Raw genomic sequence first — 17,577 nt, 5'->3', positions numbered from 1 at the left:
AGCACAATATACAAATAGATTAGCACTTTCAAGTAGGTACTACTATTACTGTATAGTCGCTGGCAGTTGTAGATCGAGCACAGGTACTATAATACAATGGTTTGTGACAGTTGTAGATACTGCAGAGGAGGAGGAGAACTTTAATGGAACAGGAGAGGTCTGCCTGGTTAAATTGATTAGCAGTCGATTGCTGCGTAGTGACTATTTCTTGAACGAGTAAATTATATACTTCACGTTAGACCCGCCTAGGTGGCTCAGTGGGCACCGCGTTCGGCTGCCGAGGCCAAGGTCGCAGGATCGAATCCCAGCCTCAGTTGCAGCATTTCGTCGGAGGTAAAAATAAAATAAAAAAAAACTGTGCTGTGCGCTGTAAGTGCACGTTAAAGAAGCCCAGGTGGTCATTCCGAAGCTCTCCACTATGCGGCGTCACTTGCAGCCCGAGTGCTTACAGCTTGATATTACATCACCCCCCCCCCCCCCCCCCCACGCACCAACTTCACCTTTAGCTAGTAGTATGTATCGCTTTTCCACACTTCTCGTCGTTTAAAATGGCACGCCGGAAAGCGGACAGTGGCTGGCAGCTATGGCACTGTGCTACTGGGCCCCAACAATGGAAGTTTGAACATATATCTGTTCGCGACAGTCTCAGTCACATTTATTCGCATGAGGTCATTGCCAGAGGCTACACAAGTAGTGGTTGCATTAAGATCTGGCTACAGAAAGAAAATGAATACTTAGAAGATATTGCTCGATAGGTTATACAGTCATCAGCGAACAGTTATAATAGATGACTGAAGAACTTAAGACATGCTGTTAATATAGATGAGAGATAAAAGAAGGCGAGACACTGAGCCACGAGGGACAGCCGAGCCAACTGGACATTGGGAAGGACGGGACTGGTTAGCGGTTATGCACCGAGTTCTGTTAACTAGAAAACTTTCATTTCAGGTCAGTATGGTAGTGTTTGTGTTTAATTTGTTATGCTTGAAAGAGAGTTAGTCAGGGGCAAATCAGGCGCTTTGGAGAAGTTTAGATGCGCTCGAAGCAGGATCCATTGTCAAGCCAATAAAAGCTCCTTAGTAAAACAAGTTCGAAGTGTCTCACACAAGAAAGATTTGCAGAAACCACACTGACGAGACGGGAGTATGAGCTCGCCTTCAGAAAATATAAGAAGATTCGAACCATGATATGCTCTAATAATTCCCACGGAACATTTGTTAGAGATCGGCGTGTAGTTAGTGGGAGAGTAAATGCGACTGGATTTGAACAACTTGAACCCCAAAAAACGACAACAATAGCTGGGTAACTCTCTAGTGGCTATAGACTGCAAGAAAGCTGTGACAAAATTAGAGATGCATAAAAGTAAGTGTTTCCCAGAAATTTAGAATTCATTCGAGCAACCTTAACGGACAAAGAAACTTCATATTTTTATCAAATTCAGCTAACCGGAATTAATAAAGGATTCATAAGCCAAGAACTTTCAGCCGCAAATCCAGGAAATCAAAACTCGTTATCTCTAAACAGACTTTGAAAACAATTTTTTTTTCTGCGAAGAACAGGCATTTGAGAAGGAAACGAAACCTCTTCACTCCTAGTCAAAGACTGATGTTTTCCTTCGGTCAGTTAGTGATATTCCAGAATTTTGTTGTGTAATTTAGAAGTAGCCATCGAAGGGCTGTATATAAAAACGAATCATTTTGCTTGCTTAGCTGCAGTTTCAAATAAGTCCTAAACCCAGCGATATGCATCCCAGAACTGAGGAAAATTAAGACGCTCTGCTTTGTGAAACAGGTGGGGATATTTTTTTTTCGCTTTAAAAACATCTGTACACAAGAAAATGATGTTCACATGGAATAATTTTAGTGGGGCGTATTAACTTATAGAATAGATAATTTTGACTTTGAATTTACCCTTTGAATTTTGAATTTACTTTGAATGAACCAGTGAGATTAAGTTGTACTAGAAAAATGAATCAAATACTTATGAAGAAATACTTCAAACTCTCGGTTTAAAGAAAGATAGTCCACTATGTTGTAATTTCTTGCACATTTTGTTTAGGGGGTTTAAGGGGCCTTAACGTCCCAAAGCGACTCAGGCTATGAGGGACGCCGTAGTGAAGGGCTCCGGAAATTTCGTCCACCTGGGGATCTTTAACCTGCACTGACATCGTACAGCACACGGGCCTCTAGAATTTCGCCTCCATCGAAATTCGACCGCCGCGGCCGGGATAGAACCCGCGTCTTTCCGGCCAGCAGCGGAGCGCCATAACCACTCAGCCACCGCGGCGGCTCGCTTTACACAAGGGTGACGCGGACTGTGCATAGCATAAAACAATCTCTACATAACAGCACTGTCGCTACAAGTGTAACATCCCTTCTTGGGTGGTCAGCTGTGTACAGCCAGTATATTGCTCTTCATTTCGCAACGATCTTAAAGCTAGAAATTGAGACAGGTAAATCTTTTTCACAAAGCCAAAAAAAGAAAAACGAATTGCATAAAGGCACAAACGGACTTCGAGCACGATGGTCGGCCATTTTCGAAGCTTCTATTCGCGCATACCGCGCACAAATCATCAAGCTTCTTCACGAGTAAAAATAATTTCTTCCCTCCACGTATTCCCCTAAACGTCGCGTCCAAGTCTTGAGGAAATCCTCATTCTAGGGAAGCCTCTCTCGATCCACCGTCGCATACTAAACTCCGCCGCCGTACGCCTTTCTTTCCGTCTAGCCTCTAGACCCGTGCCCGGCCGAGCCGAGGAACAGTACGGCACGCAGACAGCGAGGAAAAAAAAATTAAAAGTGGCAGTCATTTTTTTTTTTTTTTTGCTGTGCCGCAACGAGAACCTTGCAACATTCGTGCCTTACGGCGTCGCATATTTCAGTTTAAAGTCAGCAAGAAAACGAAGATAAAGGGGAAAAAAGAAAACGAATAAAGAAAAAAAAACGGTATACTTTGTCGCTGCGAGGCAGTTAACTGCCTATTTGTCATGCCAACCGTCACCCGGCTCGGAGTTTCTTATGCCTAGAGACGCACCCCTGCTGCATTACACGGCAGAATTCTCAGGTTAAAGTAAAGTGACTAGCGTCGTGCACGAACGAACAAAAGAAACGAGAAAGAAAGAAAGAAACAGAGGGAAAAGAAAGCAGGAACAGAGGAGGTAAAATGACGAGTTGCAATAGCGGTAAAACTGAAACAGCTCGCTATCTTTCTTTACTCCCCCCAGTAGAGTCGCTGCGGAGACTCTTTTCTCCTCTTTGTCGCTTCAATTTTCATCGCCTTCCGCGGTGACCTTGTGATTCCGGCGGCGTGATCGCGTCGGTTCTTTTCCGCCGAGAAGACCGACTCTTCGCCCCAAGATGTGCTGTATCGCAATTTCATCCGGTGCGGCGGAATGTCGCGACGACGCCATGGCCGCCAGGGGGACGCTATTCTCCGGCCCACTCTCCCCTCTTTTACTCTCAAGCAGACTCGCTTACTACGCTCTTCCTGCCGTTGCAACTGCTGCTGCTGCTGATACGTCGTGACGTCACTGGGGGGGGGGGGGGGGGGGGGCACACGGCACGCTGGTTGCTTCAGATCGCATCCACGCTGATTCAAGGCGCGTAATAGGGATGTAAGCACGCACGCTCGCAACCATGGAAGAAGCGTGAATCAGTGAAGATCAGAGCTGAAAACGGGAGATTGTCAGCGGTGGCGATAACGCTTCGCCACCATTCATAACGTGCTCACCATCGTCACTGCATGTGCGCTAGCCATCTAAACACCGTGTTGGGCTCGCTATAGGCTATTCGTATTATTACTCCGTGACCTTGTTTAGTTTAGTTTATGGATGTTAACGTCCCAAAGCGACTCACGCTATGAGAGACGCCGTAGGGAAGGGCTCCGGAGATTTCGACCACCCGGGGTTCTTTAACGTGCACTGAGATCGCACAGCACACGGGCCTCTAGAATTTCGCCTTCACCGAAATTCGACCGCCGCGGCCGGGATCGAACCCGCGTTTTTCGGGTCAGTAGCCGAGCACCACAATCACTGAACCACCGCGGCGGTTAATACTCCGTCAACTAATCAGTGGCATTTTAAGGGTTAAAATTGCGTAAATAATGATGATGAAGAGCAAGTAGTCACCGCGAATAAGATATACCGCAACTCTGCGTGTGCCCGAAATCTGAAGATACTATGTAACGTGCTTTTCATTCGTTCCTGCGCGTTCATTGAACAAGTTGCCAAAGATATCATATTTCTGTTCACACGCCACCAGCTTGAGAAAATAGGAGGTCACGTTACTTCACGGCTACAAATAAATGTATGCCCTTGGAATAAGAGACATGTTTTTCTTCCATTTAGTGCTATAGATATGTCTTTTTAAGTCACACTCTGTTGTCCTACGATAGTTGCGTTCTGTGCCTCTCTAACGAACGGACTGTTTTATGTCTAATGCGTAGAATGACTCCTCTCACGACTCAAACTTAAGTTCAGGAATTCTATGTATTTTTACACAGATTTACAAGGGTTTTCAAGATAATCTTACAAAGATCTATAAAATTTCGTAGTGTAGAATTTAAGCTGTAAATTGCATTACACGATGCCGGGCATGTTCATGAAAATAAAAATAATAAATTCCATGCATTACTTAAAATGCGTGTAAAAATTACATACATAAGTGGAAAAGTCACTGACATAAGTGACTTAGCAAGGCAATGGCATCAGCGAATCGCAAATTTTTTAGGTATTCTCCATTAACTGTTATCCCCAACTGTTCTCAACCCAGGCCTCGGAATACCTGCTGTAAACAGGCGGTGAATAACATTGACGAGATCGTGTCTCTCTGCCTGGCAGCCTTCATTATTGAAATCTTAATGGTCGATCTTAATGGTCTCTGCTAATTGTTCTCCTCTAAGTGCCTTCTATATAGCGTCGCTATCGTAGCTCGCTAATCGGACCGAATACTCCAAGAGTTTCATGCTTCAATGCTTCACTTGTTGCCAGTGCTGCCAAAGCTTACGGATGTTGCGTTTTTTTTTTACCTATACTTTCATTAGACGTCGTCTTTTCTGCTTCACTTTACATTGCAGTGCTATATGTGCAGCACTGCTCACTTAAATTCGCGCTGTTTCGAACAAAACTTTGTTTGTTTTGTTTTTTATTTGATTCTGCATTCCACTGGCGTCGAAAGTTGTAGGCATCAGCACTGACCAACTGAGATGTCGCTGGCCCATGTCGAGGCCTGCTTACCGGCTGTAGAAATTTCCGTTAAAGCAAATGCCTTAGCACAGTAAAATAACTTCACACGTTAACTAATCAGTCGCGAGGCGTAGCCGCCAATGAGCTGCTAGTCTGGGAACTCAAGACAGAGATGATGAGTAGCCCAAGTAAATTCAGAAATTAAAATCGCCCTGCCCGCACCGCCCATGGCACAACGTCCTTGCTAACTGACCAGCGAACTGGTGACCCACATGGTTAAGACATTGGCGAAAATTCTAAATGTTGATGCAGCGAAGAGGGGGAAATAACGGGCATCTCCGCACGAAGAAAAATTCGTGTCGATCTCTGCGCGAGTGGCGCCTCGCACAGCAGAACCTAGTCGCAGCGAATCAGCCCAGTGACCTACAGGGCGACTAATCATGCACTTCAGTTCTTTCCCTTGTCGCCATGGGCTGGACGAGCGTTGTTCCTGATATCGTGCTCCGAGTGCACGAGCATTCTATGACATGGGAGTAAGTGATAACTCCGATATTCATCGTGCTCCAGTGGGTTAGGAGCTGCTCCCTATTGTGCACATGAGCGCATAACTGAAATTTGCTTAATGTTGAAGAAAAGGAACATCGAAAAAACAAAACCTCTAAACTTTCCTTCTTCTAACGACTAAAATGTTTCTAGAAGCTGAAGAGGAGGATCTCCTCGGGGCAGCCGCAAGGCTTAGCCATTAGTGGTAGGCAATTCGTGCGCTCCGGAAAACCACTGGAAAACGTCGTTGTTAGGAGCGAGCGGAAAGCGTAAACAAGATAAACAACAACGTTAAAACAGGGACAGATCATTGTGATATATTAATTTCGCTGTAAGTCTGTCGGCAGACTCCTTTAGGAGACAGTCAGTGGCATGTCCTCCAGTAGCCGCAGAAGGCCGCTATATCAGTTCTCAAGTATCGCGAACAGCGCGGCTCAAGCGATAAGACAGGCGCAGTTAAAAAACAACAAAACGAAGGTAGGAGAACGAGGAAGGAAGATAAAAGAAAATAACTCTCAGACGAAGACCAGAGTTTTCGGTTGCAAGAAACTACGCCTAAGTTGCTGTTTAGGTCGAAGAAACTACTCTATGTATACAGCTTGTGCTTTGTGGAAAAAATGCGAAGTACGCGAATAATTTCACGAGACTCAAGAGCAACGCAATTGTACTTGGGCACTCGCTTACGGAAACCTAGCGTACACTGCTACTGATACTCATGTACATGTTGGACGTTATGTGCTGTTTAACGTCCTGAAGCCGCACGAGCTCCCTTACAAAGACTTCTTTGGCAGTCTATAGACTGCCCATACACTTCAGTCTATAAAGTCTATGGACTCTCTATAGACGGATCCTAGAGAACTGTCTATAGGCAATTCAAATGCTATAGACAGTCTAGTGACAATTTATAGATATATGGCGACACACTTTTTGCAGACTTTTGTTTATAGACAGCCTATACAAAACAAAATATCTATAGTAAGCTGACAGAGACTATGAGAAGTCTATAGACTGTTTACAGATAATTTTAATAAGGGCTGGGCAATGTCGCGTGCTCTGTAGCGGAGGGCTGTGGATTAATATCGACCTCCTTGCGTTCTTTAACACGCACCTACCCCGTGCAGTCCACGGGCGCGTTTGGCATGTCGCCTCCATCGAAATTCGACCTCCGCGGCCGGTATTCAAGCCCGTAACCTTGGACTGAGAACGCTGCGACCACATAGCCACCGAGACAGGTCGTCCGTTTTGGTTCCCCTGCCTGTGTGCTCACCCTTCACCTCCGGAGGCCTGAAGAGGAGCTCTGCTCTGTCCGGATCGTTTCAAAACCTTAGGCTGTCCCCACTACCATCCATACGCCCATAACCCGCCCCTGACAATCGAAATCTCTTTTCTCGCATTCCGCCCATCCAGACTTTTCCCGAGCCCTTTCCACGGCAGAGCGGTTTCGCGGCTCACGTACCGCTTCAGTGCAAAAGCACTACTTCACGAGGTCAAAGCGGCTCACCGGTTTCTGTGAAGAGTGACGTTGGGGGTGACATTGGCCAGGCCGTAAATGAATAAATAGAAATAAAATAATTATTACCGCCACTGGGACTCCCATTCGCGGCGACACGAACAGACCAGCTTCGCTGGCCACTGCGCGGGAGCACTATTTATGCTATCGCCGCAGCCACACATCCCCCGCCGCGGTGGCTCAGTGGTTAGGGCGCTCGACTACTGATCCGGAGTTCCCGGGTTCGAACCCGACCGCCGCGGCTGCGTTTTTATGGAGGAAAAACGCTAAGGCGCCCGTGTGCGGTGCGATGTCAGTGCACGTTAAACATCCCCTGGTGGTCGAAATTATCCCGGAGCCCTCCACTACGGCACCTCTTTCTTCCTTTCTTCTTTCACTCCCTCCTTTATCCCCTTCCCTTCCCGCGCGGTTCGGGTGTCCGCCGAGATGTGAGACAGATACTGCGCCATTTCCTTTCCCTAAAAACCAATTATTATTATTATTCAGCCACACACGCCTCGTGTTAAACTGCAACACACTCTCGCGCTGTGCATTGAACTGCCCAACGTATTCTTCATCAATACTACTATCAAACTAATATTCGCGCTTTGAGCGACGCGGCGGTCGTGATTAAGAGATGTGCGCTGCATGCGTTGGCGTGGACTACGGTGTGGCAGAAACAAGGCACTGGAGCAATACGCGTTGGTGTTGGGAACAATGCTGCTGAAACGCGGCACTGATCATAGGCTGCCGGTGTACATTGGGTAAATTGGCATTGATGATGAAAAAGTTGATAACGCATATAACTGGCTCCCTGGGGTCGGTGGAAACCTCAATCGCAATTTCAGGTATACTTGACGGTGGTGTCCACACGCAAAAAAAAAAGCTGTACTTTCGCGCAATATTTCGTTCTTAGCTAAACCACCAGCATATTTTGCTTTTACTTTTTAATTTATATTTTCACCTCCAGGTGTACAAAAGTTCAATTGTCTTCCCTTGGACTCGTTCATTTTCATTCGATGTTGTTTTAACCCTGTTGTGCTTATAGTAGTGCAGGGGGGGGGTTATTAGTATGATTTAATTTTTTAGCGCAGCCCCAATTCACCGAATGCCTGTTCTTTTTCCGAGGATCATCCCTCCACCTTTCACGTGGAACGGCAATGCCAGGCCAAACCTTTTGCCATCACCAACCTTCAATTCCGTCACCTCATACCTCCTGGGAGGGTGGAGCCCGCTATTGGTGACGTGGACTATTAAAAAAAGTATTTCTTTCGGAGGAAATAAACACATAAACAAGAAGAGCAAATGACAAGCAGCCCAGCTATCAAAGGAACTTGAAAAAAAAAGAGAACAGAAGGAGGAACTATCTGATGTCCGGGAAGGAAGCAGGCGCGGAAAGCCGTTGAGCAGAACAGGCAATGTGAGACGTTAGCGTTTCCTGCCAGCCCACTCCCAGTATACTGTTACCCTTCCTTTTCCCACGCGCCGACTTTTGCCTTCGTTAACCTCGTCGTCCAGTGTCGCGGAGGCGACGCTCCGGATAAGATAGCGAGGAGCCAGGCCTGCCTGCCCGCATCGCCTCCGCAAGCACCGGAAGGAACACTCGACGATTATGGGATGTATCGAAGTTCAAGTCGACCGTATTATGCACTACGGCGACTGCAATACACTCGTGAGGGGAGCCTGGCGCCTCGCAAGGGAGGGACGGCGCTGGAGATACGGAGCTTATCTTCACAGAAAGCGAGAGTTCCTTTGCGTCAGGGTCGAGTTAAAGGGCGCCATTCCTCTTAGCTCTTCCCCCCATCCTTACTCCGCGCTCGTAATCTCACAATCGAGAAGCCTATATTACAGCAATGCTCATCTGCTCGTGTCGAGCAACGCAACACTTGGCACAGGTTTCTGCGTAGGTCTGTCTCTCGCTACGGGGGCCCATTCAATGGCGCGCCTGGGTATGCTGAGGTCGTCGAGTGCTCGGCGAGAGACATTTCATTCAGCGACAAACGCTCGGAGAGTTTATTATCTAAGCGTCGGTGCGGATCGAGCGATTGCTGACAGTACTGCGCGAGGCTACTCCTACCAGTATTATCTGACAACCTCAACCTGTCAACCTCCGAGAAAGTTTTAAGCTCCTAGGAGAATGCTGTCTTCACGTAGAGACAGTATTTGCTTCGCAGGTTCACGCAGAGGGAGTACTCCTTCTGCTAACATCACTGGACAGATATCCAGAAAAATGTTTTAATTGCAGGAATGAGCACTAGCAGGGATAGATAGCATGGAGACCTGCTTTCATCTGTTTATAAATGTTTTAAGTTGGGCGAAGGGGAAGGGAATAAAATTGGCGTCACTCTGCCCGCACAGCCTAAAAGCATTACGGCTTGCTAAAGAACACGAAGAAATAAAAAGAGCTCAAAATAACATTCCCCAGCCTGCATTACGAGAGAGCTAAATAATAGTGAGAGAACCTTGTACAGCATTTTCGGACAAAACATGTGTATACTGAAATATTGTAAGGTACTATTATGTAAATATTGAAGGCAACGGTCGATTCTTCCAATGCGCGGCAAAATCTTTCTTTTAAATTTTTTCCATCGCTCGCATCGAGCAGTTAAGACTGCCACAGAAAATCAATGGGGAACGTTTATGACGATAGCAAAAAATTCAAGGCTACCAACGGGAGATCTGCAAATATATTGTTTATTATAGTGAAATCTTACAATATATTATAAAAATTGCGTTCATAGGCTCTCTCCCGTTGAAAAACGCTTATGACCAGAATTGCTGCGTACGGGAAGGCGTCGACGGCTTACAGCGGGAAACATGGGAAACAACTCTGGAAAGGCCACAGTTCGTGATTCTTTCGCCATTAACGGAAAACTATTCTGTAAATCCAGCTCCTCCTCAAAAAATCAGGTATTGAAGTCAATGTAAAAGTGGTCAAGACCCAGGAAACCTGGACAAACGCTTCGAGTTAGCACGGTTGCTACTGCATGCCACGTGGCGCTGAACAATAAAAAAAGTTGGCGGGAATTTCGAAGGCTCAGTGCATTCTACTGATTTTCGATGGCCTTCGCAAACAGTCGATTTGAATGCAGGAAGTATTTTATAGGTGGTATTTTACAGCAGAGAAGAGCGGTTGGCCATGATAATCACCACGTCAGCGCATAATCTCTTGGGACTCTATAGTTTTCGCAAAATTACAAGTTCAAAATACCCAACTGAGTCACGTGGTGTTCCGTACTTGCGGCCAACAGATGGCGCTAGGTGCTGGTGTCCTGAAAATCTGGGCATGTTTATGGCAGGCTGTGCATAATCATATTGTCTATTATTGTATATGAGGTAATTATTTAGGGCCAGATTTTTACTTCCTTCTGCGCCCACTATTCGCGACAACACTGCGCAGTTCACCTGAGCAACAATACAGGTTTAAGGTCGCTTGGAAAACAAAAGGCCACTCCTGTCTTTGTAAGGGCGCACTGAATACATAGCCATGTATAGTGCGCAGTGCATACGTGGTCGCTTGGATGGGAATACAGGGTTTCCATATTAGTTCAAGTGAGCTTGGAAGAATATGAAGATGAAGAAAATGGAGATGTAATAGACAAGGCAGCTTTCCTCTATAGAATGCATGTAATTCAATATCAAAGACGCCATCTTATTAAGGCAGCAACCATAAGGCCTTTGGTGGCTGCAAATGGCAGATGTTCGTACTGTTTGGATAGGTCTACTTAATTACATCTCGTATCCCCCTGAACTCGCAAAAGGGCGATAAACACAAATTACAATGTCTATAATAAATGGTCACGTAAAGTGGCCAACACACTTAGTGCGAACGTAATTTCGAGGGCCTTTTTCTTGAAAACGAAGGACTTCGGTACCAATGCCTAGGCCAGAAAAAAGGACAGATAATGAAATAACGCAGCTCCACTCAGACAATGAAAGGTCTCGAAAAGCGCGTTTGTATCGAGTGCACATGCAACTGTGCACCGGTGACGACATATCATCGGTGAAAGTGCCTCTTGAGCCGATAGATACTGGTACCGTGAGATGAGGGCAGTCGCTTATCAATTTCCATTCCATCAATTGCCACGCAATCTTTTCAAGGCTGGCGCGATTTATCTTAGTCTAGTTCTTTTTTTTTTACGACAGTTGTATCAGGGAGGCTCTTCGGAGATGCTGCTGTTGTCAGCTGCATGTCAGTAAGAGGAAGAAATGGGCTTGGGCAGGGCATGTAATGCAAAGGCAAGATAACCGCTGGTTCTTAATGGTAACGGAGTGGAGACCAAGAGAACGTAAACCTAGCAGACAGCGGAAGGAAGCTAGATGGGCGGGTGAGATTAAGAGGTTTGCTGGGATATGGTGGGCGCAGCTGGCAAACGACAGGGTTAATTGGAGAGACATGGGAGAGGCCTTTGCCTTGCAGTGGGTGCAGCCAGGCTGATGATGATGCCAGTATGTCTATCATAAGTGGCAATGGCACTCAATGGCACTATTTTTGAAAACCCAGATAACGTAAGAACGTTCGCATGATGATCATGAATTTTTATGGCGCAAGGGCACCTGTGGCCAAAGAGCGCCATAGCACAAGGTTTTTTTCTTCTACTCAAGGTGGGGCCAAAGACCTATTTCCCAAGCATTTCACCCTAAAGAAGCCAAGCACCAGGCCAGGGGAAAGTTTGTACCCATTTTATCACCGGTGGGTACCCGGCGGCACTGGGGATCGAACCCCACACCTCCCGCATGCGAGGCGGATGCTCAAACCGCTGGGCCACCGCTGCGGTCAGAACATTACCACGAGTGAGGACCAAGCATTAGAGTGATTCAACTACTGGTTAACGAGACTGCGCCATTTGTGGTCTCGTGAAAAAGTGGGTCATGTAAGCCTAGGAGTGGACCTTTACGGGGTGACATAGAGGGAAAATGATGTACAGTAGTCGCATTTGTTTTTTTTTTGTTTTTTTTTAGTTGGGCACCTTGGGGCGGCGTCAAAAAAAATGAGGGAGGAGGGGTCGCGAATTGTTGCGCACGTTAATAATGACCTTTCCAGTTGTTCACTCAAAAAGTTCCTAACGAAAAAGAGGACTCACTACCGAGACATGGACCCTCACCACGTCATCATGATGAGTCCAACTACGCCTATTGCAGGAAAAGCGCCTCTCCCAACAAAATGCAATGAGCTCTGTGTTCCTAACCCCCTAAACTTCCAACCCCCGTATGACCACCTCCTCCCCTGACACTACCTCCTACAATATTTCCCTTTTCACACACACTCACTTACCCGAGGGACCATTACCCTCTGCCCTTACCACGCAGTCCTGTATTAACTGTACGACTACGTCTGGGGATTTCATGCAGGTGCGGAAGGATTGTAAAATGTCTCTAAGAGGAATGCGTACTACCCGGCTGTTTTTCAATGCTTAGAACACAAAGTGTAGGCGAGTTCTGTGTGGGCTGACTCTCTTACGTCAGTGTATTGTCTTGCTGACGCAGGACTCTGACGCAGGAGCTGCACAACCACGCACTTCCGAGAGGCCGACCGCTGGCGAACGATGCGTCTTTTGTATTCCACGTGTCTGAATGTCCGAACTTTGACTTCTAGCAAGACTTGCCGGAATTCCTCGCTTCCTTGATGGCGTCCACGTCTCCTCTGTCAGGACATGGCGAGAGAAAAATAAATGTCTTCAGCACCCGTCATGGCAGGCTTTACAGTAGCCGAGTAGAGTTTCTGCGCAAGTTGTAACACACATCATTCGAAACAAGCTCCAATTGTTACCAGTCATGTCATTTCAGTGCACGTGTAATAACAAATAAAACAACCAAAACTGTACAAATAGTTGTCTCTATAGAGGATAAGAAACTAGACTGGAATCGGAACAGAATTTTCTGGTATTCCGCCTCTTAATAAAATGGGGTAAGACAAGCGCAATATAGCTGATAGCACTCTAAACACGAAGTCCGGTTAAATGGGAGTAAAAAAGAAGTAAGTTGTTTTCTAGTGAACTCCCTCTTGTGAGAGAGTGCGTTAAGAACAACTCACATTCTTTTTACTGCTTTCTGTTTAGAGTGTACGTATACTTGCGGTTTCCCGACAAGTATTGCACTGGACAACGCCCTACGTCGAGCGAGAGTGAAGTAATCGGAAAGAAATCTTACGCTATAATTAGGGGTCGGACTTTTCGCTTTTTGTTTTTCGAAAATTCGGCAGACTTTTTTCGATGTTTATTTAAGAATGCATGTTTCGTTTTTTTTTTCGGGAATATTAATTCCGACGAATGAATCACTGACTTTTTTCGGGGACTTAATGTGGCAATTCTATGTGGTCAAAGGTCACTTAGAGCCCATCACCGCATTTTTATCGGCATGAACGGTTCGTTCGCCTGTAATGATCATAATTTAGCGGTAGTTTTGAGCTGGAGGTGTGCTTCAGAAGGGAATGCTTTCGTCCTAAATAGTTTAATGAGAAAACCGACACACAAAAACGTAAAAGCAATTTTTAAGAACTAGTTTTGAACGGTTTTCTTTTGGTTGTCCCGCTGGGTTGAGCGAGAGGGCGGGGCATCATGTGGTTTTTGTGTTATTGACAGCTGTGGAATTGGGGCTCAATTGTCGCGGTAGCCTGAACACGATACTTTTCATGCCGGTCATGTACGGTTTCGTGGCAGTATCCTAATGCGGGTGACAAACCTATTTAACCGACTAACTGCTGTAAGCGGGTGAAAATAGTGAAGAAACATCGCTTAAGCTAGCAGGCGACGAGATGTGCCTCCCGGTCTGCAGAGGCGTGTAAGCAAGCGGGAAAGTGGCTCAAATCGCGCAATTGCGTGGTTTATCTGACGCTGTTCCACCGTCTCATCACGACCTTGGCTTCCAAACTTAGCTAATTCTCAACTAACTTGTACTCAGCAGCCAGCTAGCTATGCCTTGCATGCCAAGAATAGTGACCTTTTTCGGTTAAAATCAAATTTAAAAAGCTAAATTCGATGTACGCTTATTGTTTTTTTTCGTTGAAACCGAGCAGTTCAACGCCTAGCTATAATATTCCGCGTCCGAATCAAGTGGGGTTTCACAAGTGCCGTGTAGCTGGACGACAGCTCGCCACTCAACAGACAAACGTGACGACTATAGCAACTCTAAATTAAATTTCGCCTATGACGGGAGTAAAAACAGAATAAGCTGTCCTCTAGCGCACTCTATTTTAAAAAGGGTGTGCGCTCGAGTAGACTCTACTCCTATGACGGGAGTAAAAAGAGGGTAAGCTGTCCTCTAGCGCACTCCATTTTAAAAAGGGTGTGCGCTCGAGTAGAATCTACTCCTATGACTGGAGTAAAAAGAGGGTAAGCTCACCTCTAGCGCACTCCATTTTAAAAAGGGTGTGCGCTCGAGTAGAATCTACTCCTATGACTGGAGTAAAAAGAGGGTAAGCTCACCTCTAGCGCACTCCATTTTAAAAAGGGTGTGCGCTCGAGTAGAGTCTACTCCTATGACGGGAGTAAAAAGAGGGTAAGCTGACCTCTAGCGCACTCCATTTTAAAAAGGGTGTGCGCTCGAGTAGAATCTACTCCTATGACTGGAGTAAAAAGAGGGTAAGCTCACCTCTAGCGCACTCCATTTTAAAAAGGGTGTGCGCTCGAGTAGAATCTACTCCTATGACTGGAGTAAAAAGAGGGTAAGCTCACCTCTAGCGCACTCCATTTTAAAAAGGGTGTGCGCTCGAGTAGAGTCTACTCCTATGACGAGAGTAAAAAGAGGGTAAGCTCTCCTCTAGCACTATCCATTTTAAAAAGGGTGTGCGCTCGAGTAGACTCTACTCCTATGACGGGAGTAAAAGGAGGGTAAGCTGTCCTCTAGCGCACTCCATTTTAAAAAGGGTGTGCGCTCGAGTAGAGTCTACTCCTATGACTGGAGTAAAAAGTGCGTAAGCTCACCTCTAGCGCACTCCATTTTAAAAAGGGTGTGCGCTCGAGTAGAGTCTACTCCTATGACGAGAGTAAAAAGAGGGTAAGCTCTCCTCTAGCACTATCCATTTTAAAAAGGGTGTGCGCTCGAGTAGACTCTACTCCTATGACGGGAGTAAAAGGAGGGTAAGTTCACCTCTAGCGCACTCCATTTTAAAAAGGGTGTGCGCTCGAGTAGAGTCTACTCCTATGACGAGAATAAAAAGAGGGTAAGCTCTCCTCTAGCACTATCCATTTTAAAAAGGGTGTGCGCTCGAGTAGACTCTACTCCTATGACGGGAGTAAAAGGAGGGTAAGCTGTCCTCTAGCGCACTCCTTTTAAAAAGGGTGTGTGCTCGAGTAGAGTCTACTCCTATGACTGGAGTAAAAAGTGCGTAAGCTCACCTCTAGCGCACTCCATTTTAAAAAGGGTGTGCACTCGAGTAGACTCTACTCCTATGACGGGAGTAAAAGGAGGGTAAGCTGTCCTCTAGCGCACTCCATTTTAAAAAGGGTGTGCGCTCGAGTAGAGTCTACTCCTATGACGGGAGTAAAAAGAGGGTAAGCTCTCCTCTAGCACTATCCATTTTAAAAAGGGTGTGCGCTCGAGTAGACTCTACTCCTATGACGGGAGTAAAAGGAGGGTAAGCTGTCCTCTAGCGCACTCCATTTTAAAAAGGGTGTGCGCTCGAGTAGAGTCTACTCCTATGACTGGAGTAAAAAGTGCGTAAGCTCACCTCTCGCGCACTCCATTTTAAAAAGGGTGTGCGCTCGAGTAGACTCTACTCCTATGACGGGAGTAAAAGGAGGGTAAGCTGTCCTCTAGCGCACTCCATTTTAAAAAGGGTGTGCGCTCGAGTAGACTCTACTCCTATGACGGGAGTAAAAAGAGGGTAAGCTCTCCTCTAGCACTATCCATTTTAAAAAGGGTGTGCGCTCGAGTAGAGTCTACTCCTATGACGGGAGTAAAAAGAGGGTAAGCTCTCCTCTAGCACTATCCATTTTAAAAAGGGTGTGCGCTCGAGTAGACTCTACTCCTATGACGGGAGTAAAAGGAGGGTAAGCTGTCCTCTAGCGCACTCCATTTTAAAAAGGGTGTGCGCTCGAGTAGACTCTACTCCTATGACGGGAGTAAAAGGAGGGTAAGCTGTCCTCTAGCGCACTCCATTTTAAAAAGGGTGTGCGCTCGAGTAGACTCTACTCCTATGACGGGAGTAAAAAGAGGGTAAGCTCTCCTCTAGCACTATCCATTTTAAAAAGGGTGTGCGCTCGAGTAGAGTCTACTCCTATGACGGGAGTAAAAAGAGGGTAAGCTCTCCTCTAGCACTATCCATTTTAAAAAGGGTGTGCGCTCGAGTAGACTCTACTCCTATGACGGGAGTAAAAGGAGGGTAAGCTGTCCTCTAGCGCACTCCATTTTAAAAAGGGTGTGCGCTCGAGTAGAGTCTACTCCTATGACTGGAGTAAAAAGTGCGTAAGCTCACCTCTAGCGCACTCCATTTTAAAAAGGGTGTGCGCTCGAGTAGACTCTACTCCTATGACGGGAGTAAAAGGAGGGTAAGCTGTCCTCTAGCGCACTCCATTTTAAAAAGGGTGTGCGCTCGAGTAGACTCTACTCCTATGACGGGAGTAAAAAGAGGGTAAGCTCTCCTCCAGCACTATCCATTTTAAAAAGGGTGTGCGCTCGAGTAGAGTCTACTCCTATGACTGGAGTAAAAAGAGGGTAAGCTCACCTCTAGCGCACTCCATTTTAAAAAGGGTGTGCGCTCGAGTAGAGTCTACTCCTATGACGGGAGTAAAAAGAGGGTAAGCTCTCCTCTAGCACTCTCCATTTTAAAAAGGGTGTGCGCTCGAGTAGACTCTACTCCTATGACGGGAGTGAAAGGAGGGTAAGCTGTCCTCTAGCACTATCCATTTTAAAAAGGGTGTGCGCTCGAGTAGACTCTACTCCTATGACGGGAGTAAAAGGAGGGTAAGCTGTCCTCTAGCGCACTCCATTTTAAAAAGGGTGTGCGCTCGAGTAGACTCTACTCCTATGACGGGAGTAAAAGGAGGGTAAGCTCACCTCTAGCGCACTCCATTTTAAAAAGGGTGTGCGCTCGAGTAGAGTCTACTCCTATGACGGGAGTAAAAAGAGGGTAAGCTCTCCTCTAGCACTATCCATTTTAAAAAGGGTGTGCGCTCGAGTAGACTCTACTCCTATGACGGGAGTAAAAGGAGGGTAAGCTGTCCTCTAGCGCACTCCATTTTAAAAAGGGTGTGCGCTCGAGTAGAGTCTACTCCTATGACTGGAGTAAAAAGTGCGTAAGCTCACCTCTCGCGCACTCCATTTTAAAAAGGGTGTGCGCTCGAGTAGACTCTACTCCTATGACGGGAGTAAAAGGAGGGTAAGCTGTCCTCTAGCGCACTCCATTTTAAAAAGGGTGTGCGCT

This window comes from Amblyomma americanum, chromosome 10 (genome assembly GCF_052857255.1).
Source record: "Amblyomma americanum isolate KBUSLIRL-KWMA chromosome 10, ASM5285725v1, whole genome shotgun sequence".
Classification (NCBI taxonomy): domain Eukaryota; kingdom Metazoa; phylum Arthropoda; class Arachnida; order Ixodida; family Ixodidae; genus Amblyomma; species Amblyomma americanum.
Note: the sequence above shows the minus strand (reverse complement) of the source record.